Source organism: Elgaria multicarinata, chromosome 3 (assembly GCF_023053635.1).
Source record: "Elgaria multicarinata webbii isolate HBS135686 ecotype San Diego chromosome 3, rElgMul1.1.pri, whole genome shotgun sequence".
Taxonomy (NCBI): domain Eukaryota; kingdom Metazoa; phylum Chordata; class Lepidosauria; order Squamata; family Anguidae; genus Elgaria; species Elgaria multicarinata.
The window spans coordinates 17,994,507-18,000,196 of record NC_086173.1 but is presented as its reverse complement, the minus strand read 5'-3'; the positions used below and the strand labels follow the sequence as shown (position 1 = coordinate 18,000,196).

The 5,690-nt window shown below is 47.1% G+C and overlaps 1 protein-coding gene across 2 annotated transcripts in view; it reads left to right on the top strand.

Annotated features, from left to right (window-relative positions):
- The window catches only part of GATA1 (GATA binding protein 1), a 40,669-nt gene that overhangs the window by 3,335 nt on the left and 31,644 nt on the right, over positions 1–5,690 (top strand). The gene's annotated exons all lie outside the window — the stretch shown is intronic.

The window sequence follows — 5,690 nt, the reverse complement described above, 5'->3', positions numbered from 1 at the left end:
TCATAGGACTCACTCCTCAGTTCTCCTTTCCCACCTGAGATCTACAGGATTGGAGTTGGGAGACAGGCTCTTCCCTGAGGCGATGGAATCTGCTGGAAAGAAGAAAGCCAGGACTTCCAAGCCCTCCTCTTCCATGTAACGCGGTTTACCTTCTGCCATGGCTCTCGGACACCTGGGTTCTTTGGAAGGCTCCATGGTCTCGTGATGCTTCTGTTGGGGGAAGCAGAGAGTCTAAATGCAAGCTGGTCTTCTGATCAGTTTCAGGGTGGATTGAAATTGCTGCCTCGGATTCAGGAGCCTGGGTGCCCTGATAACAAATACCGCCACCACGAATAATAATCTGAAGCCAGGGCTGGTGATAAGGCTGTATAATCAACTCTGGGGCCTGCATGCCCAGCCCCCCTCCCCCCCCCACATAGCTCACTGTACAGGGTGGGGTAGCTGACTGGAATGGCAACAACGGTAATTTTGGTTGAAATTAAAATATTCAAAAGGAAATTTCATTCCTGCTGATAAGGACTGGTGTGGCCCAAAGATAAGGTGATTCCTCTGATGTTTGTGGTAGTGTTGCTGCTTTGATATATTATTGGGATGTGTATGTGTATAAAGTTGGGGGTATGTGAGCTTGAGAGTAAGCTGGGCGTCAGCATACACGCCTACTACTTCGTAGATGAAAGCAGAGGCACAATTTTAACAATCTTATTTTTATAAGAAGGATTACTGGCTGGCGCCCCTCCACCCCACCCCACCCCACCCCACCCCACCCCATTACTGTACCTTGTGCTATCAGGCAAAAGGCCTTGTGCAGCTTAAGAACATAAGAAGAGCCTTGCTGGATCAGACCGACAAGGGTCCATCTAGTCCAGCACTCTGTTCACACAGTGGCCAAACAGCCATCAGCCAGGGACCCACAAGCAGGACACGATGCAACAGCACCCTCCCACCCATGTTCCCCAGCAACTGGTGCACACAGGCTTCCTGCCTCAGATTCTGGAGGTTGCACTTAGCCATCGGGACTAGTAGGACTAGTAGCCATCAGGACTAGTAGCCCTTGATAACCCTCTCCTCCAGGAATTTATCCAACCCCCTTTTAAAGCCATCCAAATTGGTGGCCATCACTACATCTTGCAGTAGTGAATTCCAGAGTTTAACTATGCACAGCGTGGTGGTCCCTTCCTGTTACCTATCCTGAATCTCCCACCAATCAGCTTCATGGGATGGATTCTAGTATCATGGGAGAAGGAGAAAAATGTCTCCCTATCCACTTTCTCCACACCATGCATAATTTTCTATGCCTCTATCAGGCCTCCCCTTAGCCTCCTTTTTTCCCAAGCTAAACAATCCCAGCTGTTGTAACCTTCCCTCATAGGGGAGATGCTCCAGCCCCTTGATCACTTCAGTTACCCATTTCTGCACCTTTTCCAGCTCTACACTATCTTTTTTTTTTTTTTTAGGTGTGTTGACCAAACTGTACACAGTATTCTAAGTGTGGTCGCACCATAGATTTGTATAAAGTCAGTATGATACTGGCAGTTTTATTCCGTCTTTTTCTCTTCAATGGCTTTTCTGTGGTTAGGAAAAAAAAGACAGAAGCAGTGGAAAAACACAGGTGCGTTACAAATGGAATGTGACATTGACCCAGTTCGCACAATTGTGGTGTGGCGAATAAGTCATCATGGCTTGTTAACCTGACCGTGTCTGCCAGCCACATTTCCTTAATTATCCTTGGTTTGCCATGTCGCCGGAACTCAGGCAGCATGGTGTGTTTGAGGGGGCAGCAAACCTCACATAACCCATGGGCTGTTGTTGGGTTATTTGAGAGTTGCTGTCTGCCTCCCTCTAAACAAGCCGTGCTGCCCGGATTCAGGCAACAAGGCAAGCCATGCCAGCAAGAGTAATTAGGGAAATCTTGGTTGCATCCAGGATCTACCTCCTGTGAGAGGAAGGGCTCTGTTCATGGAAGGTTCCTGCTTGGGGAAGGTCCTTCTGCTCAACTTTTGGGTTCTACCCACCCACCTCCACAGCTCACCCCATTCAGCAGGGTCTTCTGACTCTCTGTGTGGTATTTTCAGGGTGCTGGAGAGGTTACCATGGGAGGGAAGGGGGAGGGAACGCCACATCCGTCGGCGTAGTTGATCCAGTGTAAATCTGGATTGAACTCAACATTTGAATCTCCTGACCAGTAAAATTCTGCGAGTGCGGCAGGGTGATGGCATGATGAAAACCTTGTCTGGACATACTCAAAGTCTTGACCAGTTCTCTATGCTGTATTTATTTCCACTGCAATAGCCTGTCCTCCAGAGACACAGTACTTGTTCTTTTAGTTAAAGGCATACTAGAAAAACATAATGCTTCTACTGTATGTTATCTACAATTCAAAATATACACTCAGCAGCAACTGGAGCGTGTGAACTGTTAGCTGTGTATTGCACAGTGCCTTAGGCTACAAACCTGGAGCCACTTACCTGGGAATAAGCCACATTGAGGTCAACGAGACATACTTCTGAGTAGACATGTATAGGATTGCACTGTTAGTGGCCTGTGCATGTACATTTATATGCATATGTGTTAGAGACAAGATGTCTCCACCCTCCATTCTGAGATTTAACTTCTAGAGACTCTGCAAGGGAGCTGAACCCTGAAGAATGGTTATTTCTGAAATTTCCACTAACAATTGTTTTAAAAGGCTTCCCCAAATACCAATGGGATGTTGATTTACCTGCGGCAGGTAGTAGGAAATAGAGTCTACACCTGGTAAATCGGAACAGTTGAATTGTATCCTTAAGGCCCATAAAACAAGGGTGGGCAACTTGACCTTCCAGATCTTTTGGCCCAAAACTCCCATGATCCCTCACCATTGGTTATGCTCACTAGGGCTGATGGGAATTGTAGGCCAAAACATCTGGAGGGCCACACGCTGCCCACCCCTGCCAAAACCTTTGATCCACCAAGCTGATCGCATTGCCCCAGCTGTGTATTGTGGCCTGCCAGATGCTTGATATTCATCTGGGGTTTGGGGATCCAGACAGGCAGCAAAGTTTATGAAGTCCCTGAAGCACCATTGGAGCTTCACAAGTTGGCACAGGCCTGATGCATCTTTTGGTGAGTAGTAGTGGGTTCTACGTGTATGTGCACATGTGAGGTACATGTAGGGTGACCATATGAAAAGGAGGACAGGGCTCCTGTATCTTTAATAGTTGTATAGAAAAGGGAATTTCAGCAGGTGTCATTTGTATGTATGCAGCACCACAATAGTTAAAGCTGCAGTATAGCTACAGTGACCAGATACAAAAAGAGGGTGATGCTCCTGAAGCTTTAACTGAAGAGGGAATTTCACCAGGTGCTGCATGCAGACAAATGACACATGCTGAATTTCCCTCTTCAGTACAACTGTTAAAGATACAGCAGCCCTGTCCTCCTTTTCATATGGTCACCTTAGTACATGTGTGTTTTCAGGGCATTGCTGTATGTCAAGAGTGCAGAACCTCAGGTCCAGCAGCCAAATCCGGCCCTCCTGGGATCCCAATCCGGCCCTCTGGAGTTCTTCAAAGGGCCATGCCCCTTGTCCCTGCCCATGCCCCCTTTTCCCCAACCACCCATTGTTTGGTCGTTTCCTCGCTTCTAAGCCATTCCTCCACCCCTTCTAAATGGTTAAATGCCTCTCCTAAGATTTAGTTACTGGCAGTAAGAGCTTTAAGCTGAAATAGGTTGGTGTTTTGGCCCCGCCCCTTTTGCCTTTGGCCCCGCCCATCACCAGAATGTGGCCCCCGAGACCTTCTCTGGAATGGAATTTGGCCCTGAGAGCACTAGCGCAGCTATCCCCAACCTGGTGCCCTCCAGACGTGCTAGCCCACAATTCCCATTATCACCTGCCAGCTGAGTGGGAATGATGGGAGTTGTAATCCAGCACATCTGGAGGGCACCCAGTTGGGGAAGGCTGCACTTGCTGCTAACAGCGATCAAGAATTAAAAAGAAAACACTGAAGGTGACCTGTTAAAATGTAAGACCTCTCATATCTTCCTTCAGTGTCTGGGTTTGGATGTAATGCTAAACAATGGCTTAGCATTATGTGTGAAAACTTTAGGCTTGTGAACACCTTCCTCCTCCCTCTTCCTCCAGCATGGATACAAGGAAACAATTGGAAACTTTTGCTTCCATTTTCGTGTGGTTTGTGATTTAGGGCAGGCATGGGCAAGACGTGGCCTGCATGTGAGACTCCCTTCTCTTATGCCACCCCCACCACAGTGGCCCCCCAAACTGTTTTCAAACTAAATTGGTACTTTCTAAGGCTTTGTAGCAGGTTGCTGCCAACTTCAGCAGGAAATTGCCAATTATTATTTTTTGCCACCACCATGCCGCCCAGTTTGATGGTGCAGTGGCAGCAGTCCATGTGCAGGGAGCCCAGGGGATGGAAAGTGGTTGCCCACCCCTGATTCAGAAAAACAAGCCAGGATCAGAAACCATTGTTTGAAGTTGGCCTGTTTCCCTAAACCATAGTTAAAATTACCCACCATTTGTCTAGTTTTGGATATAACACCAAATCACTGTTGAATACAGAAGCTTCTGATCACCTCCTCATACCTGCCCCAGAGGAGGAGATAGGGGTGCATGAGCCTTAGGCTTATTCACATAACACTAAACCATGGGTAGGCTACCCAGGGCCGTTAGTGGTCCTCTCCTATGTTCACAGGAAGGTAACAGTCTGAGGCGTTTCCATAGCACTTATTCAGATGAATGTGCAATACTGTTGGCCTGTTCATAGGTGTTGGAGTAGATTAGTCTCAAAGGGCCAAACTACGTTACACACAAACACTTGTATAACTGTAGCAGGGGTGGGAAACTTGTGACCCTCCAGATGTTTTGGCCTACAATTCCCGGCAACCCTAGTCAGTATAGCCAGTGTTGGGGAATAACGAGAGTTGTAGGCCACCCCTTGACAACCCTTTTAATAATCTTGAAAAGCTATTTGGATTGGAGAAGGCTATTAAGAGTGGAGCCATGATGCAGGGAAGAGGTGCTTAACCTTCTGCTTGTTGTGCTACAGATCATCTGTTAGCAACTTTACTTCCTGAGAGGTTCCGAATACTGATTTCGAATCATCCTCCCACCACCATCACCACCGCTTCCCCGGCATCAAATCACCTTGTCCTAGAATGGCTAGATTTAAAAAGTGATGACTGGCTTCATTTACGTGTGTTTGCGTGTAATGTAGCTTTCCTCACCCTGGCACCCTCTAGTTGCGTTGAACAACAACTCCCATAATCCCGTTAGCTAATTGCCAGGCTGGCTAGGGATGATGGGAGTTGTAGGTCAGATCTACACCAAGCAGGATATGATACTTTGAAAATGGTTTGAAAACTGTATATGGGATGTGTCCTGGGCCCCAACAATTGTCAATACCGTTATAAACCGTTTAAAAGCAGTAGTGTAGATCCTGCCGTAGTCAAATACATCTGGAAAGCACCAGGTTGAAGAAGACTGGTAGAACTTGGCTCTAGGACTATGACCAGCAAAATCCCCTGTTCAAATCTTGCCTCAGCCATGAACTCAGTAGTTGGCTGGCCATAGGCACACTATTCTATAGGTAATTATATTTTTACCTCACCTTTCAGCCAAAATGGGCCCCTGAGGCAGTTTACAGTCTTTAAAAGCAAACAATAAAAGCCAAAATACAAAATGCAATAAGCAA